This window comes from Chinchilla lanigera, unplaced genomic scaffold, assembly GCF_000276665.1.
Source record: "Chinchilla lanigera isolate Chin_1 unplaced genomic scaffold, ChiLan1.0 scaffold00012, whole genome shotgun sequence".
NCBI classification, from domain to species: domain Eukaryota; kingdom Metazoa; phylum Chordata; class Mammalia; order Rodentia; family Chinchillidae; genus Chinchilla; species Chinchilla lanigera.
This window is the reverse complement of record NW_004955413.1, coordinates 3,100,126-3,117,732: the sequence shown is the minus strand read 5'-3', so window position 1 is coordinate 3,117,732 and position 17,607 is coordinate 3,100,126. Positions and strand designations below refer to the sequence as shown.

Sequence of the window (17,607 nt, the reverse complement as noted above, 5' to 3'; positions counted from 1 at the left end):
AGAGCAGATCAAAGCAGAGGACGGCCCCGCTGTACCCTGCACCCATCAGACCACTGCCCGACCCAGGGCCTGTCCTTTTCTGCAAGCAACATTCTACGGGAGACATTGACAAATCCAATATCCAAAGGGGGAGAGCGAACTGGCACGGAGGGCCACCTGGAACCTGATTCATCTATGCTGCAAATAGTGGGAATATTCAAGAGGCAAAAATTATAAGGTAGACTTAAGCACTTTAAAGAGATTTTCTAAATATCAAAGTTGTTCAGTGATGGTACATATTTTTCAACATGGAACTGCCTTTTCAAAGAACATGCTTAAACTACAACTGTAAGAAACATCAAGTATTATGTCAGGAAGATTTCTATACATCATGGAAATCTAAGAAAAGTACGATTTCTAAGACTTCCTAAAACCATTTCCATCTCAAAGGTTCTATATTCGGGCTCCTTTCTTTCCAGATCAATAACCTGGTCTGGGAATGAGGAGATCTGGATTTCAAATATGCTCTAGTAAAACTACCTGAACAAGTCACTCCTCTCCAGAATTCTGGGTTTTATTTTTTCATTTGGAAAGTGAGAGGGGTGAATTGCATGATATCTAAAGTCACTCCGAGAAGAAATATCTTATTTACTAGATTATAAAAATGACAGAATTAGAGACGTGATCACCAATTAGGGAGAAGTACACTTTGTGAGGTCTTACCCTGTAAAGCACAAATCTTAAGATCTACTTGAAGAAACCATTTTATGCATTTCCCTGTCTTGGACCTCACAGAGAACATCTAGGAAGGTCACCCTGCAATTGTTTCTGCAAACAGACATTTAAGCAATGGTGGCTACAGGGTTCTTAAAAAAACAAAATATTTAGTACTCTATGCATTGTTGCAATGTTGCTATTGGTAGACAGCCCTGAAATTTTGAACATCCAGCCTCAAAACTCCCATGGACAGCCTGCAGATACCTTTAACTAGGGGAGAGACAACCAACCAGAGATACATTGAAAAGTTACTAGATTTTATCTATGAACATATAAAGCAGTCTTATACTTTGATCAGATATTTCATTTCTCAGTGTTTACACTTGTAGTGGAAACACTTGGACAAACGTGGTCAGTGTAGCTCTGCTTGTAATAGCATAGGCCTGGGGACCCCTGAATGCTCTTCAGCATGGAAAAAGCTGACTAAGCCAGGAGGTTCTCCCCAAGGGACCTGTGTAGCAGCTGTGAGGGGTTACTCAGGTATGGCAATTGATGCCTCATACGTGGGTAAGTGCAATGTACTCAATATAATATCCCTAGCCACAGAGCAATATACTCACCATGATATCTGTGACCCACGGGGCCACAGATGCACATTGTTTGACCTACTCAAAATAGTACCTGAGTTTTGCCTTTGGTTTTTCTGAATTGGTGGCTAATGTTGTACATTGAGAAATTTACACTGTAGGTTTTTTCTTTAAAAACTTGACTTTTAAATCAAAATTAGTAACTTGTTGTGCGTATAACCTGTGTAGACATAAAAGTTCTGGCTACAATAGCATAGTTTGATGGGGGAGAGGGACAAAGAAAATGTTCTGTCAAAAGTTGCTTAGACTACAACATGAAGCACATCGTTTGACGGTAGACTCTAATAGTTTAAAATGTTGGCTGGGAACTTTGACTGTCCCTTTAAATTTAAAACAGGTAGTAAAGTTAGTTAATATTGTCAATGAAATCATAAAAAGTCTCAAATGATAAAAAAGAGGGAAAAGGAGATGAGAAATACACAGAGAAAATAGAAAATAAACACAAGATAATAAATTTAAGCATGATCATTAAATACATTAAATTTAAGTGGAGTAAACACTTCAACCAAAACACACAGATAGATTAGAAAATAAAATATGACCGAGCTACATACTAAGTACTTGTGAGCTACAGCTAAATACATGTGTATTTAATTACAAAGACACAAAATAAAAGGATGGAAAATATGTGCCCCTCAAATATTAATCATAAGACAGCTAGAATGGCAATATTAATATAAAAACAGACTTCAGAAAAATGACCACAACTAAGGAGAAATAAGAATGTTTGATAATGATAAATGGGTCAACTCATCAGTAAGTCAATAGTCCTACATGTTTATATATATATATCTAATATTAGCATTTCAAAACACATAATGCAAAGCCAATAGAACTTAAAGGAGAAACAAAAATCAGCAATGGATAGAACAAAGAAAGTACACAAAAAATTCAGTATATTGAAGACAGCACTATCAACCAACTTGATGTAGTTAAAATTTATAAAACACTCTGCCCAGCAACAGCAGAACACACATTTCAGGTATATTGAAAATTCACCAAAATCAATAATATTTGCACCATAAAAATCCCAATCCATGTAAGAGGGTTGAAATCATACAAAGCATGGTTTTAACCACAGTGGAATTAAATTAATTAAAGAATTTTTAAAGGATAATTATAGCTATATAATGGTGTGGGGAGGGAATCCAGAAATAAATTTGCTTGCAGTCAAGGAAAGTGTTCAGCTAAGCTGTATTTTATTGACTTTCAAGGTGGCATGCAGCACCTTAACTAACCTTGCCCAGCTCTTTAACTCCTACACAGAATACACCCTTCCCCAACTTCTCCAGGTACTATCCCAGTATCCAGTGGTCCCTTGTCACAGAGCAAATTTGGCAGTTGCTCATGTGGTGTATTCTTAAATGTCCTGTGAGAAAACCCAACTCCACATATCTTCCTCACTGCCTGTTATAGGCACAGAGATGAAATAAAACAGGCAGTTTGCTGAGGAATATCATTATGAAATACCTAAACTTCAAAAGAAATGTGAACATCAGTCATGAAGCCTTTAACATAAACCACTTCATGAGATATAAACAACTCAGATCATTAATCCACCAATCCTTTTTCTTAAATGAAGATCATGAGAAAAGCTCCATGTCTTGATCACAATCCTATCTCAGTAGAATAAGCCCAGCTCAGCTGCTTCCCTGCACACCTTGAAGAAGCCCACATGGCGGTTCATCAAGAAAAATGACAGAGGACACAGGCAGTAGTCAGGATGCCACGCAGAGGGAAACGTTGAGATGTTCCTAGGGCCACAGTGGGCTACAAGACAAAGACAGCTAGTGCTGGAAAACTGGTTCTTGCTTCCATTGTAGATGCTACAGACCTGATCAGAGTGAAATTTGCTCCACTCTTCTCCACTTCCTCGCAGGACATGGATGCGACATCCTGGCAGGCCCCCGTGGGAGACAAGGCCTTTGCCATGAGTGTTCCCTGACATGGAACCCTTCCTCCAAGGCCACTTCCTTCCCCTAATTCTCCTTGCCACAGTTACAGCCCTTTTTATTTAGCTAAGCTGGTCAGTAATATGCTTCTGCAGGGCAGTTTCATCTTTGAACCCTTTTAAGGAAGGATGGGACAATTCCTTATCCAGGACTTCTCACTGTGCAAGGGGTTCCATCAATAGCTGCTGCATCACAGTGTATTATGTTCTATTAAAATGCAAGGTCTCTTAGGAGAGTACAGTGTTAAATCTTATCAATCAGAAGAATGTGCTATAATAAGTAAGGAGAGTTTGCTCACAAGGAAAGCATAGGGGGAGGAAATGGATTATAAGTTTGTAGACAACTTTTTGAAGAAATCATGGAAATGTATGCTGCTGAGGGATATGAAGGATGCAACTGCCTCATGATGGGGCCTAAGATGGGTTGTGGGTTGTGGCTTAAGGCCGATCAGCTGGGGCCCATCACCCTCACCCAATAGACAGAACTGGCTGGACCAAGGTGAATATCTAATGAATCCGAGCTATCATCTTCCTTAAGAATGGACCTGAGACCAGGGCTGGGAGCTCGGGCTGAGTCAGATTCACAGACATGGGCAGTGCAAGCTGTGACCACACGCAATCACCAGCTCCCGCCCTTGTTCAGCTGGGTTGTGCAACTTTTTTTCTCCTTCAATTCCATGAGTGCCAGTATTTCTCTACAAATGCTCATTTTTACTGAAGCATACTTGGGCTGATTTTTGTTACTTTTAATCACAGAAATGTAACTAAGATGGAAATGGATTTGTTGAAGAAAATAAGTCCTCCTTTCCTTCTTTAATGTGTTTCCAGTTTCTGAGAACAAGAACTGGTGATTGGGAGGTGGGATGACCTAGGGAAAGTACTCAGGCTTTGAAGCCAGACAGAAACCAGGTTGATCCCAGTTCCATTACTTTCCATGTGCTCTGTGACCTTGTGAATGTTACCTAAGTACTCCAAGCCTTGGTTTTTTCATCTGCAAAACAGAGTCAATGATCTTAATGTCAAAACTTTGATGGGGCAGAAAAGAGCCAGGATTTGCAAATAGCCTGGCATATGGCCCCTGAAAAGCAGGAGCTAGTTCTGTTTCTTCTCCTGTGCTACTTTAGTTTTTTTTCAAAAAAAAAAAAAAAAGAAAAAACCCATTCATCAATGTTTCTATCAGCATTTAGTGTAGATGTATAAAGGAAGTTCTATTTTATACTCTTAAATAACTTATTTTCCTTTTTTTCCAGTTTAGTAACATAAGCATTAACAGAGATAATCTGGTACCAAAAGGCGAGCACAAATTGGAGCAAGGAGGAAAGTGGATTTCAGTATAACCTCAGACGGCGCACCCAGTTGTGGGGACCTACACAGGTATTTTCCTCTATTTGAGCTTGTTTCTCCATCTGTACAATGAGAAATTTGGCCTAGATTATAATTTTTAAAATGCAACTAATTTTGTACTTGACAGGAGTGCCATCTCCATTAAGTGGTGTGATTTGTTTTGAATGTTGGAAAGACTAATCCCTATATTCTGTGATGTTTATCATTCCTGGCCCCTACCTTCTGAATGCCAATAGCACTCTAGACATTGTGGCCCGAATGCCTCCACAGATTTTGCTGAAATGAAAGCAGCATTTTCGAACTGAGTACTAGTCTGTCAAGCAAAAACTAAAACTATTCCAGTGACCAAGTAAGTTTATGAGATATCAGATTAATCAACACAAAGTGGATTTCTTGAGTAGGATTTTTCAGAATGTTTACTCTGTGGGTACTATGCAATGAATGAACCTATCCCTCCCTTAACCCAACTCTTACTTGGGATTGAGCATCAGCACACCAGTAAAGACCTTTATGTGCTCTACATAAATTATGTTTTGCATACTCAGTGTGAACAGCCTTATGCATCCATGTTATGATGCCTTCACAGAGCAGTCATTGTCTGAGAGACTATAATAGCATCTTTTCTTGCTATTAGAGAGCCCCATAAAAGAAAACTGGGTGTCATACATTTTAAAAATCTGTCTACAAGTAATTTTCCAGTAGGGAACAAGAGAGAGAGAGAGAGTGAGAAAACCCAGGTGGGAATGACAAATGAGATGCTGCCACTACAGAAATACAACAATGACATACAATCAATGGAGGATGCCTGCTCCCCATACCTCATGTGGATTTTGAGGAGGAAGCCACAGCAGAAAAGTAGAAGTCCCTCTACTGTGGCTACATGCATTACTATTCTACAACCAGTGAGTATTAAACTTCTGGTCTCAACTCGCCATCCAAGTATGGGTTCTGTCTCTAAAATACACAGTTTGGATAGGGAGATCACAGCTTCATTAGTAAAGGCTCTCGCAAATGTCTAGAACAGACCTTGTTTGCATGCCATTCCACTCAAAAGCTATGTGTGTATATGTACCAATTCCCCAAGATGAATGTAATGTATCAAAATATATACTAATAGACCCAGGGATATAGCTCAGTGGTACAGTGCCTGCCTAGTGAGCATGAGGTTGTGTTTGATTCCTGGTACCAAATATATACTAATAGAAGAGAAAAACTAAAAAATAAACAGCACAAAACTTCCTTTTAGTGAGCTTAATCACACATGAACAAAATGGCAAATCATAATTGTTCCCCAAGTGTCTTGCTACAAAAGTATAGCATTTACTTAGGAATTAAATATCCTAGGATTAAATTACATTAGATACATTAGACATCTTTCACAAAGAAGAATGAATAAATAAGGAAGATAAATTTGGATCAGAACCACAGATAGTATGTAAAGGGACTGATGGTAACTTACAGGATATCTGTCTGTGGGTTTATCTTCAAGAAAATAAGCTTACCTACTACTCTAGAAAACAGAAAGCAAACAAACACCCCCAAAACTCCACTGCATGTGTTGGTCTTCTTCTAGTTCTCCACTTTTCCGATGCCTGGTATTGGCTGACATCAGCAATAAAGGTGAATAGAACTGAGGTCTCCTGAAAAGCATTCCCACCAGTGCAATTTGGGGGATTTCAAGGAGACCTTAAAGAATCATAGGCAGCACTGTCCAATTGCACTGAGGAGAGCAAGACTGTGGCCTGCGGTGTGGCCAGGTCAGAGCAGGGCTGTGTCCTACTGTCTCAGTTTCCTTGCTGTTAAGAATATCTTTGCTTTGTTATTTGACATGGTTTTACTAGATAACCAATAAATATCACATGTCTTTTGTTATTCTATTTTATTTTATTTTACTAGTACACATTTGCAGTGCATGCCTTTTGAAAACCTACCATGCTGGTCCCTGCTCTTGATAGTGGGAAACAACAGAAAGTAGGGCAGTCAAAATCTCTGTACTTACTGAGCTTTTATTCAAGTAAGGGAGACAGACAATAAACAACTAAACAAAGAAAAAAAATGTTAGAAAGGGACAAGTGTTGTGAAAGAAATAGCATAGTAAAATGTTAGTAGGTGTGGTAGTCAACAGATTTTGTCAATTTCAGTAAGAAACACCCAACTAAATTGGATCAGTCTAGTCTGTGTGAGTGAAGTTCAGCATAGCTCTGTTACTGAACACAGAAGACCCCCCCTAGGGCAGCTTGTCACCTGAATGATCTAAACAGGAAAGAAAGAAGGAAGGCTGGCTTCTGTTTCTTCAGAGGTGCTCCAGTCTTTGCCTTGACCTTGGGCATCATTTCCTGGCTTCCTGCGCAGATGGTTCAGCCCCAGCAGCCTCTTTAGCCTTTCACTGCAGACCTTTGGCCTCCTGATGCGGACTCACATGAGACACTACACTGAGCCCCAGGCCTTCTACTGGATCCTTCAGATCCAGTGCTCAGATAACCCTTTTGCACTCTCCCACACCGGACTGTCTGGGTAGTCATTGTAAACCAGTTGTGTAAATTCTTATATATTGTACATCTTGGATTAAATGTTTCCCTAGTAAACACTGACTGATACAGATTTTGGTGCTGGGACTGGCTCTAGAGAAATAGAATTGTAAAGATAAAATTTATTAATGGCTTTAAGGGTTCCCAGAGTTGACTACTCTAATTTGATGACACTTAAGGACACCTTGATCTCTCCTTCTAGTACTGTGGGTAATACTGATAGTCCTTGTTGTGAACTTTTGAAGGTAATATGAGATGTAGATGCATCTGAGTATCTTAATCCACCTCTTGTGAAATGTAAGGAATTTAGCAACTCCATTTATGAAACTGCAATGCCCCTCTGCTGCCCTGTTTTGAAGCCAGCTGACTAGGGATTGAAATCTCTGCAAACTGAACTGAGATAAACCTTTCCTCCTTTAACTTTGGGTGCTGGTATTTTATCTTAGCAGCATAACAAATAACTAAGATGTTGGGTGATGAGGTGTGGTTAGAACTCAAATGTTTTATACAGTGTGGTCCAAGTCCCCAAGAGGATGAGGCATAAATAAAAGGGAAAGGCATAAATGAAAGAGAAATCCATATAATCATTTGAGTAAAGGACATTCTAGGCAGAAAGCACACATGTGTGAAGGCCTTAAGCAGGATTGAAGTCAGGTGCTCAGGAAGAGCGAGAAGGCCAGGGTAGTTGCTGCAGTGAGGCAGGAAGTAGCCGTAGAAGAGCAGGTGAGAGAATCGTGCTGAGTTTAGGGCTCCTAGAGCCCTGGAGGTCACGAGATAGTTTTGCTTTCGAGAATTTGAAGCAGGATTGCACCACCATCTATTTCATATTTAACAAAATCACTCTTAACTGTTGCTTGGAGAGTGAAAAATATGAGGGTGTAAGAATGGAAAAGTAGATACTATGGGGACATGATTGGGAGCAGAAAGATTAGTTGGGCAATAGTTGTAATATTTCAGGCAAAGATGGTGCCTTGGGTGACAGCAAGGAAAGTGATAAGAAGTCACTGAGTCAGGAGAGTGTCCTAAATATTTTGTTTATTCCCTTTGTATCTTCCAATCTTTCTACAGTTGTGGTAGGGCCAGGTGACTGGCCGATGAGTCAAACTGGTAAGTGTCACAGCCAGAGGTGGTGCACCCTTTTCCTTCCTCTCCTCCTTCATCACAGCAGTTTGGGACTAGATGGTCTAGCATCTCCCAGTCCACTGAACAAACTTACCTGATGTTGAATTTTGAGATTTGAAGTGCTTCCTCTGCCACCTTGTATTGCTTAGCCTGAAAGAATATACATTTTGGAGGTGAATCTAATAGGAACTGCTGAAGGTACAAAAGAAAGAGAGAACTGTGAAATTACTCCACATTTTCTTTCACTGAATTACTGGGTGAATTACGATCCCTCTTATGCAGATGGAGAATGCTAGGGAGAGGCATAAGGTTTGATAGCAAAAACCAGGTGTGTAACTTTAGGCATCAGTTTTCACTGCTCATTAGTTATCTCTGAGAATCTGCTAGGCAGGTAACTATACACGTGCATTCAAGGGAGTGTTACAGGGCTGCTAATCACCATCACTGAAATTTGGATCAAAGACTATGATACTAGAAAAAGAATCATCCAGGGAAATAGCAGAGAAATGTATTATAGAATATAATGAGGGACTAGGTTTCAACTTAGTATAGCCTCTAATTAACAGATGTCATACAAATAATGCAAAGCAAATGGGCAATAATGCAAATAAAGCCAATACATTTCTCTGGTATCTCATGGCTGCTTTGATTTTGACCCAGCTCATAGGCTAAGAACACATGCTGGTGATGGCGGTGCTCGGGAAGCAAGGAAGGTGATGCACAGAGAGTAGCTGGAGGTTGCGAGTGCTTCATACAGGACCAGCTGTTCTTGGATGTGCCTCCGTGTACAACATCCTGTCCCTCCAACCTACATCATCACAGTTTGTGCCCTTCAAGCCCCACATCCCTTTCACTGAAGCCACCTCCTTATTCCCATAATTGACCCCCAATACACCCAAACTATGAGACGACAGTTAAATTGGGATGAGAACTTCAAAAGTGAAAATGAGGGCTAGTGGTGCAGCTCAGTGGTGTAACACTAATGTAGCATGCGTGAGAGCTTGGGTTTAATCCTCAATGCTGACCCCATCCCTCTAAAACCCCCACAGAAACTGAAGACAATTTACATTTGGTTGTCCTGTGAACTTACTAGCTGAGCTTCATGTGCTTTTTTTAGAGCTAGAGGAACAATGATCACAAAACTAAAAGAGTAAAATTTTCCAAAAATTCACCACTTCTTAAAATAAACCAAAGATTAGTAAAAGTAGCAAGAATCAATTTTTTCCAGAACTCTGGAAATTTAACCAGGACTTGTAGCAAGTGTAGAAATGTTTCTTGAGGGAAAGTAGTTTAATCTCAGTATGAAAAGTAAGATTTATATAACTCGCTATAGTCCTGTACCCCTTTCAGCCGCTCAAGACATCATACAGAGAGCCCACAGGTCAGACGAGAAGTGGCAGCCACTAGTGGGAACAGAACAGAGCTGGAAATTTTGCCAAGACTCATTGCAAAGAGTTGTTATTAGTTTACCTGTGCAAATAAAAGAAAACAACAAAATATCTAGTGAACTGAGCAAAGTGGAAATTTGTTTTCCTCCTATGTAATGAAAGTTGGGGCACAGCTTCAGGACTGAGATCATAGCTCTGGACATCAGGTGCACGTTCCTTAAAGCTTTCCATGGCATCTATCCAGATGGCCCATGTTCTCTGAGTTCAAGATGGCTGCTGGATTAGAGTTCTCACACTGATATTCCAAGGGCATGATGGACAGATGGGTAAATAAGAAAGGAGTACATGGCATACAACAGCTACATTTTGAGAGGATTCCTAGAAGGGGCATGCACTTGTCATTGAACGGAGCTAACTCACATGACTATACTGGCTGCAAGGGAAGCTGAAAAAGTGTTACACATTCAGTTTAAAAAGGAGAAGAAAAGGATGGAGGGAATGATAAATATTCAGGGAGGTATCTGGCAATAGCTACCATTGTGAGACTGGATATCTGGGAGTAGGAGAATGAAGAGCTACTGAGATCTTTATCAAAGTTGACATAGGACAAAGACTGAGACTGCACACAGGGATGGCCATGCAAATTTATACCAATTAGGTTCTAGAATACAAAATGGAAATAAAGCCTACACTAAAAACAGAATCTCACTTTACTATTGCAAAAAAGCTTTCATTTCAAGAGTTTTTTAAAGATATCATTTTTCATCTTGTAGCCAGACTTTTGCCTAAAGGAACTCTGGAAATTTAACCAGGACTTGTAGCAAGATATTCAGTAAAGTATGTAGACTACTACTACATACTTTGAGATACTATGAGATATTCAGTAAAGTATGTAGACTACTGCTGCTGATCTTTCTAGTCCTTCAAAACCGAAAAGCCTATCAAGGGCCTAAGCGCAGCTTTCCCAGGTGACTCTGGAGATGGTCAATGGATGTTGCGGACACTCGAGCCAGAGCACACATTTTCCTTGTATCTCATTTTTAGAAAGGTTTAATAAACAAATTCTCTCTGAGCAGAAGAGGAAGTGGAAATGTAATGTATTAAATTCAAAATGGCAGTTTTGATGATTTCAAACAAGTGGAATTCATTATGTAGATACTTTTTATAAGTAGCAGATAAAGTCAGGTATAAAGGAAAAATACTGTTTTTAGTTCTAATAAGGTTAGACTGCCCTATGAAGAAGTGTTTATATTTCATGGGACATTACTTAACATGATGTTAAAAAGGTTTTAGAGGCCACATAAAATTGAATCAAAGTCAATATAGTTTGCTCTTGGAGATTAACAATGCACACAATATGCTCAAGATATTCACATTATAGAGAGATATTTACATTAAAGAAATTAACTTTGTAAAAGCTAGCATTTGTAGCTATTGGACCAAACCTTTTTCCCCCCAACATATCATGAGAAGCTGCTATTCCTCAGGATAGAGTTGGAAAAATGATGTCAGGGCATACTGTGTTAAAATGCTGGGAATGCTCTAACCATTTATGCTCAGAAAGTTTCCAGCTTTTCCCTACAGAAAAATCTACAGGTTATTTCACTGCAGGCACCAACAAATAATTACTGGACTGGCACCAGCCCACAGATCATGCATTCGTGTGGCCGGCATGTCATCGCCCTCTCTGCATTTTCCCTCAGGTGAAGGAGCTCATCCCTTTCCTGTCCTCTCTTGGCAATGCCTGTTTTGCTGCTCCCCATGACCAAAGGGCCAACACTGAGCAAAATGTGACCTTTGAGTTTTGGTTTAACTCAAAAAAGCCAAAGAAGAGAAACTCAAACTTGACTTTTTGACAATTGACAATTTATTTTTTTTAACTAGGAGAAAGAATCTTCACGGCTTGGAAACTGGGCTTAGCTGCACTACAGGCCTTTTAATATTCCTTACAAATGGTGACATATGCAGAGGGCACTGGGACCTCAAAAGAGGAGGCACGGTAGGCAGCTTCATCAGAGTCTATCTGGCTATTCTTGTGGCCCAGTCTAGCTTCCTGTCTTCCCAGGTCTCTACACTACCCTTTTGACACCTTCCCAGGTACCTGCTCTTTCTAGTCCATTTACCTCTGCAGTACGTCCACCACCTGACTGTCCAGTTTACAATACCTACTGTAGGGCTCCTGCATCCATATCACTAATATTAGAAGGGCATTCCAATTTGCCCCTGCCTTTTGGGAATATAGTAGTGTCTGTTCCATGTACTTAGGAAAATGGAATGTGAAGGTTAATCACTATTCCTGAGAGAGGAAGGGATCGGGATGAAAAGACATCCAAATGCCAAGACTGAGACAAAGAAACATTGTCAGCAGAGAGGTTTTTAAGTGGTGAGGCTGAATTACTCCAGGTACTAGGGGATGGTGAATTGGAGAGACAGATGCAAAAAGTTGGCTTTTATCTTCTGTACCATGAACACCTACTGGGCGAGGACTGCTTTGAGATAGAATAAATAACACATATTTTGAGATCTAACTAGGTATAAAAATGAGCTACACTAAAGTTCCTTTCCTAGTTTTCCTGGCAGAAAGTAGAAAGGGGTATGCTGCATTATAAAGACTCCAGAATAGACTGCTAGACATCACTGTATTGGTAAAGCCCCCTGCTTAATCTCTACTGACCAGGGCAGATCAGCTATCTCCACCAGCTAACATAACAGCCAAGAGAGGGTGAAAAAAAGAATCTTAAAATATTTACCAAAACAAAGCAGTGCAATATTCAGATGGAGGAGGAAATACGTTTAAAGGGAATAAGTGGAATAAGTGTCCTCTCTTCTTGTATCTTCCTACATGTAGAGAGACTTCCCTGAAGAGAACACACTTGGCCTCCCTTCAAACCCTCATCAGTTCTCCCAGAGGCAGGGATAGCGGGTGAGCTTGAGATGAGCAACTGAACCTGTGTAACTGACCTCCTCTTTCTTTTGGATATACTTTCATATTTTTGTATACAGAACTGTTCTGAACCATAAATACAGCCCCTACCTTTGTGGGTAGACTGTGACGGTTCAAGGTGTAGGTGGGAATGATTGCTTAATAGCAAGTTTCTGTTTAAGAAGACCATTGTTGCCCCCATTCTAAGTCATATTCCATAACAACTTTATCAACATCATGCAGACATCTTACTCCATAAGTATATGGTTTTCCCTGATAGGTTTTTTTCAGCACTGAAGCTGGGAAAAGAAAGAGTTACAAATTGGTGCACTCAAGTTCCCAAGAAAGCCACTGATATTTACTTTGTCTTTTTTGGAGGCAGAATTTCACAGGACCTGTCTTGTGGAGTTCATATGGAATGTGATCAGTGTTGATGAAGATACTTCTGAACTGTGGTGCCATATACTACAGAATTCATAGTGACGGTAATGAAGAAGATGATCGTGACAATGACAAAAGCTATAAAATGAAACATGGACTTTTCATCTTGGTCCTTGTACCAACTCTTTACTTCCCCTTGATGTTCTCCTCTCTTCTACTCCAGCCAACATGACAGGGAGATCTTCACTTCCCTTAAAAGGAAGGAATCATTTAAGACTTGAACATCTACTAAGCTCAAATTCTGTTTAATTTTCAATTATAGGAAATGCAGAATACAGTTCCTGAGAAATTATTTTGAGGGCTTATACCAGTATAATTTGGGGCTGTGAGATGGTGAAATTGTGTCTTTTAAATTGGAATTATAAGAAAATAATAAATGGGACTCCACTGGAATATTTATTTGAGGTCCTAAGAGTTCCCAAACATTCTTGTTCTGACAGTCTGAATCAAAACAAATGCTTCTATATCTTAAACATTTCCTAGAATGATGAACTTTTCCCTTATTTAGAAAAAGAAATAGTTTGAATTTTAAAGTTGTACTCAAATAGTGCTTGAAAGAGCAAACATTTCATTTAGAAATTCTTTCCTAATGGCTAAATTTTTCAATCTTCAAAATTGTCTGTGGGGGGTAGAAATAATATTTCCTTCCCACAAGGATGCTTTGAAAAGTAATGAATTAGTACTTATTAAGTGCTTGTCTGAAAGGTGATGTGAAAAACATAAAACACATCTTTATTCCTCTGTTCCAGATGTTCACCTGCCACTAATAAGAGCCTGAGCCCCAGGCATAGTCTTTTGTACTCTCGTCTTTGGAGAGAATCACCCACACACTCCCTTTGTCCTGGAGATAAGTCATAATTAATAATTCATCCATTATACCATGGCAGACGCAGGGCCAAGGAAGACTTGCCCTGAGCATTGGAGCTCAGCCCTGCTCCGTCTCGCTCCACTGCCTGTTATTTGTTTGCAGTGTGGAGCCGTGTCCATGGTGAAGCCTGCGTGTCCTCACCGCGCAGCACCCCTGTGCGGCTGACTCAGATCAGTGGCGTTGGGAGACCTACGTGCCACCTTGAACACAGCTGCGCCTCACCGGTGTAATCAGTAGACTGAAGGGTAAGAATGAGTCAGTGGTAGGGGATAAAGGAGCCCTTAATCAGGGCTGGAAGCTAAGGAAGCATATTTTAGAAACATTTTCTGGTTTATGGCGGCTCTACGTGGTGCGCCTGAGCTGCCAGGGACCACCTGCTGGCCCCTGCCCAGTACGTGTTTTTCCCTCTCAGCAGAAACTCAGCTAACAAATTGCAAACTGGCAAAGGGTTAAAACTTTGCTTTAAGAAAGCACAGCACTCCTAGAATTTATAATGCATGGAAAATCCAAGAGATCATCGTGTCCCTCTGCTCTAAACAAATAGACCCTATACCTACTCTGTTCTGTTTTTCCTTTGGCCATAAGCATATGCTGCTAGTAGGCCAGGATTAACCACTGGATGTGTTAAGACAGCCTAAAAAGGGAACTAGTCATGAGCTAAAGAAGCCATGTGCTAATCCAGGAACTGAATAGGAAGCCCAGAAATGACTGAGTTAATCTGCCTGCTCATGACTGTCAGGCTTTGATCAGTGGCCAAATCTTTCTAGGGAGACAACACCGCGAGCTTTTATCCCAAGGGACTTTTGTGGCTGTGTCACGAGTTGGTGATCTATGAAGTATTCCTTGATGGCATGTTTAGAGGGAGAGTAAAAATGTGCTAGATGGGGTATGGGACAATTTAGAATGGTGTGATTTCAGATCACGACCAGAGGATTTTAAATTCTATAATACCTGGGGAGACATTCAATGCAAACTCCTTCTTTTTTTATAGATAAGAAAATAAAAGCCAAAAGATAACTTCAAATTGCATATTTGTTGGTGCCAGAGAGAAGACCATGTGGGGGCCTCCCTACTACTCCATGTTGTACTCCTTAATCATACCTTCCTATTTTTCAACAAACTATTTTCTCTACCTATAGCACCTGTCTCATTCCACAAGAATTGGTCAACTATCATCTTGTAGACTGACCCCCCCAACCATACCCCAACACCTCTTTTATAGACTTTCCATCTGTAGGTGGGTTAAGTATCTGCTGAGCTTCGAGAAGCTTTGAGACGAAGTTTCTGCACATAGTATGTTCCCCATACATTTTTATTTTCCTGCATGGCATCAGTCATGAGATATGGAAAGAAGTCAGAAAATTCAAGTGCTGGGACATTTATACAGTCCCCGCACTGTATTAAGGACTTGCTGTAAATAGAAAGTCAGAAATTTTTAAAAATATCTGGTCAAACCACTAAATCTCAAGGGATGACAGTAAGATGCAACTCTTTTGTAGCTATAATATGATTAACTATGAGAATTTGTAGTGTTGCACTATATTTCCACTTTCAGTAATTTTATGTGTGGTTTATTTTAAGCTCATTCAATTTTATTGTAGCTTAGGTTAATTTGAGAAAAAATTTCTCAGATCAAGGTTAACCATGTTTGCAACATGGCGTGAAGTCATTCTATTCCTTACCACTATTACATAGACGCCAACTAGTATTACAGAGCTCAGGGCTCAGCATCCCGTTCCTACATAGCAGTCAGCCACAAGGAATGTCGGGGAAGATTGAAGGATATGCCCATTCTCCCCATACTTAACGCTGGGCTTTGTGGTTGGAAAATGCAGAAAGCACGGTGGTTATGAGCACACGCCTGGGACAAGACCAGAGAGTGAGTCTTACTTTTGTCACTAGATCTATGACCTCAGAAAAACTGTTGAACAGCTTCAAATCCCAATTTCACACTATCTGGGCTTATTATGAAAATAAATTAAAATCCTACTCTATCTCTGGCAAAAGTCAGGAAAGCAGAAGAAGAAGATGGAACATACAATTTCAGATCATAGTAGTGCACAAAGGCCAGGAATCCATGCAGAATCAAGAATCATCCAAGCCAGCAGTCAGGATGCAGGATCAGGCAACAGGCAGAAGTCAAGAGAGGTTTTGAGCAAGTACGCAGGGAACAGAAGCAGATACAACAGGTAGAACATCTAAATCCTTGAAACTAAGGCAAAGATACCCCAGGAAGAAAGCCTACCTAGACATTTTCTTTTATTCGAGATTTTTCAAAGATTCAAAACAGCAAATATACAACACATAAGACATGGAATTTATTAATTTGAACATTATCAAGGGTATTGTTCTAGGCAATAGAGGTCTAACAGTAAGTAGAGCAGATAAAACTGTATATTCTTACTGATGTTATATTCTAGTCCACTTCTTTGCCATATATGCGCACTTGCAGGGCAAATTCTTAATGGTAAATTCCAAATTGGCTCAGCATCAAAGAGGAAAGGCCCTGAGTCAGGTGCAAGTGACTTGTATCAGTTTCTATATATTCTCTCCCACTGAAGACTAAGGATTAGAATGAGATGTTGTGTTACATATTATCTTGATTCTTCTTCAGTTTCTATCAAAATTACCAATTCACTTGCTAATATTGGCACTTCATTGATTTTGTTTTGTTTTTTGATTGTTTTTGTTGTTTTTTTCCGGTACTGGGAATTGAACTCACGACTTCACACTTGCCAGGCAGGTGCTATGCCGCTGAGCTAAATCCCCAGCTACTGGCACTTCATTATGAGTCACAAACCTGTGTCTTCTCAACTGCTGCCTGATCCCTAATGTCCTCCTACCAGTAACAAGTTTGGACACAAAGTCTCAGGTCTTTTGGCGGAACTTCTGACCATTCTTGGCAGATTCTGAAAGATTAAAAACCAGTCAAGATAATCTGATTTGGTGAGAAAATGCATTTATCTTTCGGGAAAGTTAAGAACCCTTCAGAGCTGTGGAGACTTGAGGTCTTCTTGTCTCCAAACTGGTCAGTAACCCCAAACTCTTTTCCATGCAGCCTTTCACAACAGCCACTGCCTGTGCCTAATTTTGAGACTGCCTCTCTGTGTTGATGTCACTATTGGCTCAGTCTGACTGCTGGCTCCCCAGAACCTCAAAATGACAGTGTGAAGATGTTCTGGTCTTTGCAGAGTTGGTGGGAATTTCTGTTATTTCCAAGTTACTATAGAAACCCCTTCCACAAATAAATATTTAGATACAAATGAGAAACAAACCCCCTTGAAGATCGTGTGCATTTTATTTAGTGCTATAACTATTTAAGCTATAGCTGGGGTACAGCTTAATGGGTAATGGCAAACCCTTTCAGAAAGAGTGTTTCCTCCAACCATGTGTGCTCCTATATATCCACTGCTGCCCTTCCCATTCTTTTCTTTCCTACTTTTTTTATCTTCTTTTTCTTTGCTCCCTTCTTTTTTCTTACATTTTCTCTCTTCCATTTATCCTGTTGGCATCTTTTCCACATCCTTAGATCTCTCTCTCTTTCTCTTCCTTTTCTCCTGCTTATTTTCTGTCTTTGCAAAATACAGCACTCAGATAACCCATAAATCTGTAGCTGGTTTTGATCCATGAGACCATGAATGACAGATGACTGTCCTTTGGCCACCTGTCACAGGTTAGGCCTGTGGCCAAGACTCACTT

At 40.1% G+C, this 17,607-nt stretch overlaps 1 long non-coding RNA gene across 5 annotated transcripts in view; it reads left to right on the top strand.

The window, feature by feature from the left end:
• LOC102009031 overlaps positions 1-17,182 on the top strand; it is a 43,806-nt gene extending 26,624 nt beyond the window's left edge. The window contains exons 6-13 of one of the 5 annotated variants that reach the window (XR_001233027.1): positions 4,545-4,668; positions 5,338-5,540; positions 8,949-11,379; positions 12,525-12,599; positions 12,982-13,084; positions 14,011-14,153; positions 16,648-16,854; positions 16,967-17,182. This is a non-coding gene — a long non-coding RNA (uncharacterized LOC102009031). Of the gene's footprint in view, positions 1-4,544; positions 4,669-4,765; positions 4,988-5,326; positions 5,541-8,948; positions 11,380-12,524; positions 12,600-12,977; positions 13,468-14,010; positions 14,154-16,647; positions 16,855-16,966 lie in introns of those variants that run through there. The other 4 variants (XR_001233024.1, XR_001233023.1, XR_001233025.1 and 1 more) reach the window with 4 other exon arrangements.
• Positions 17,183-17,607: the final 425 nt, after the last annotated feature.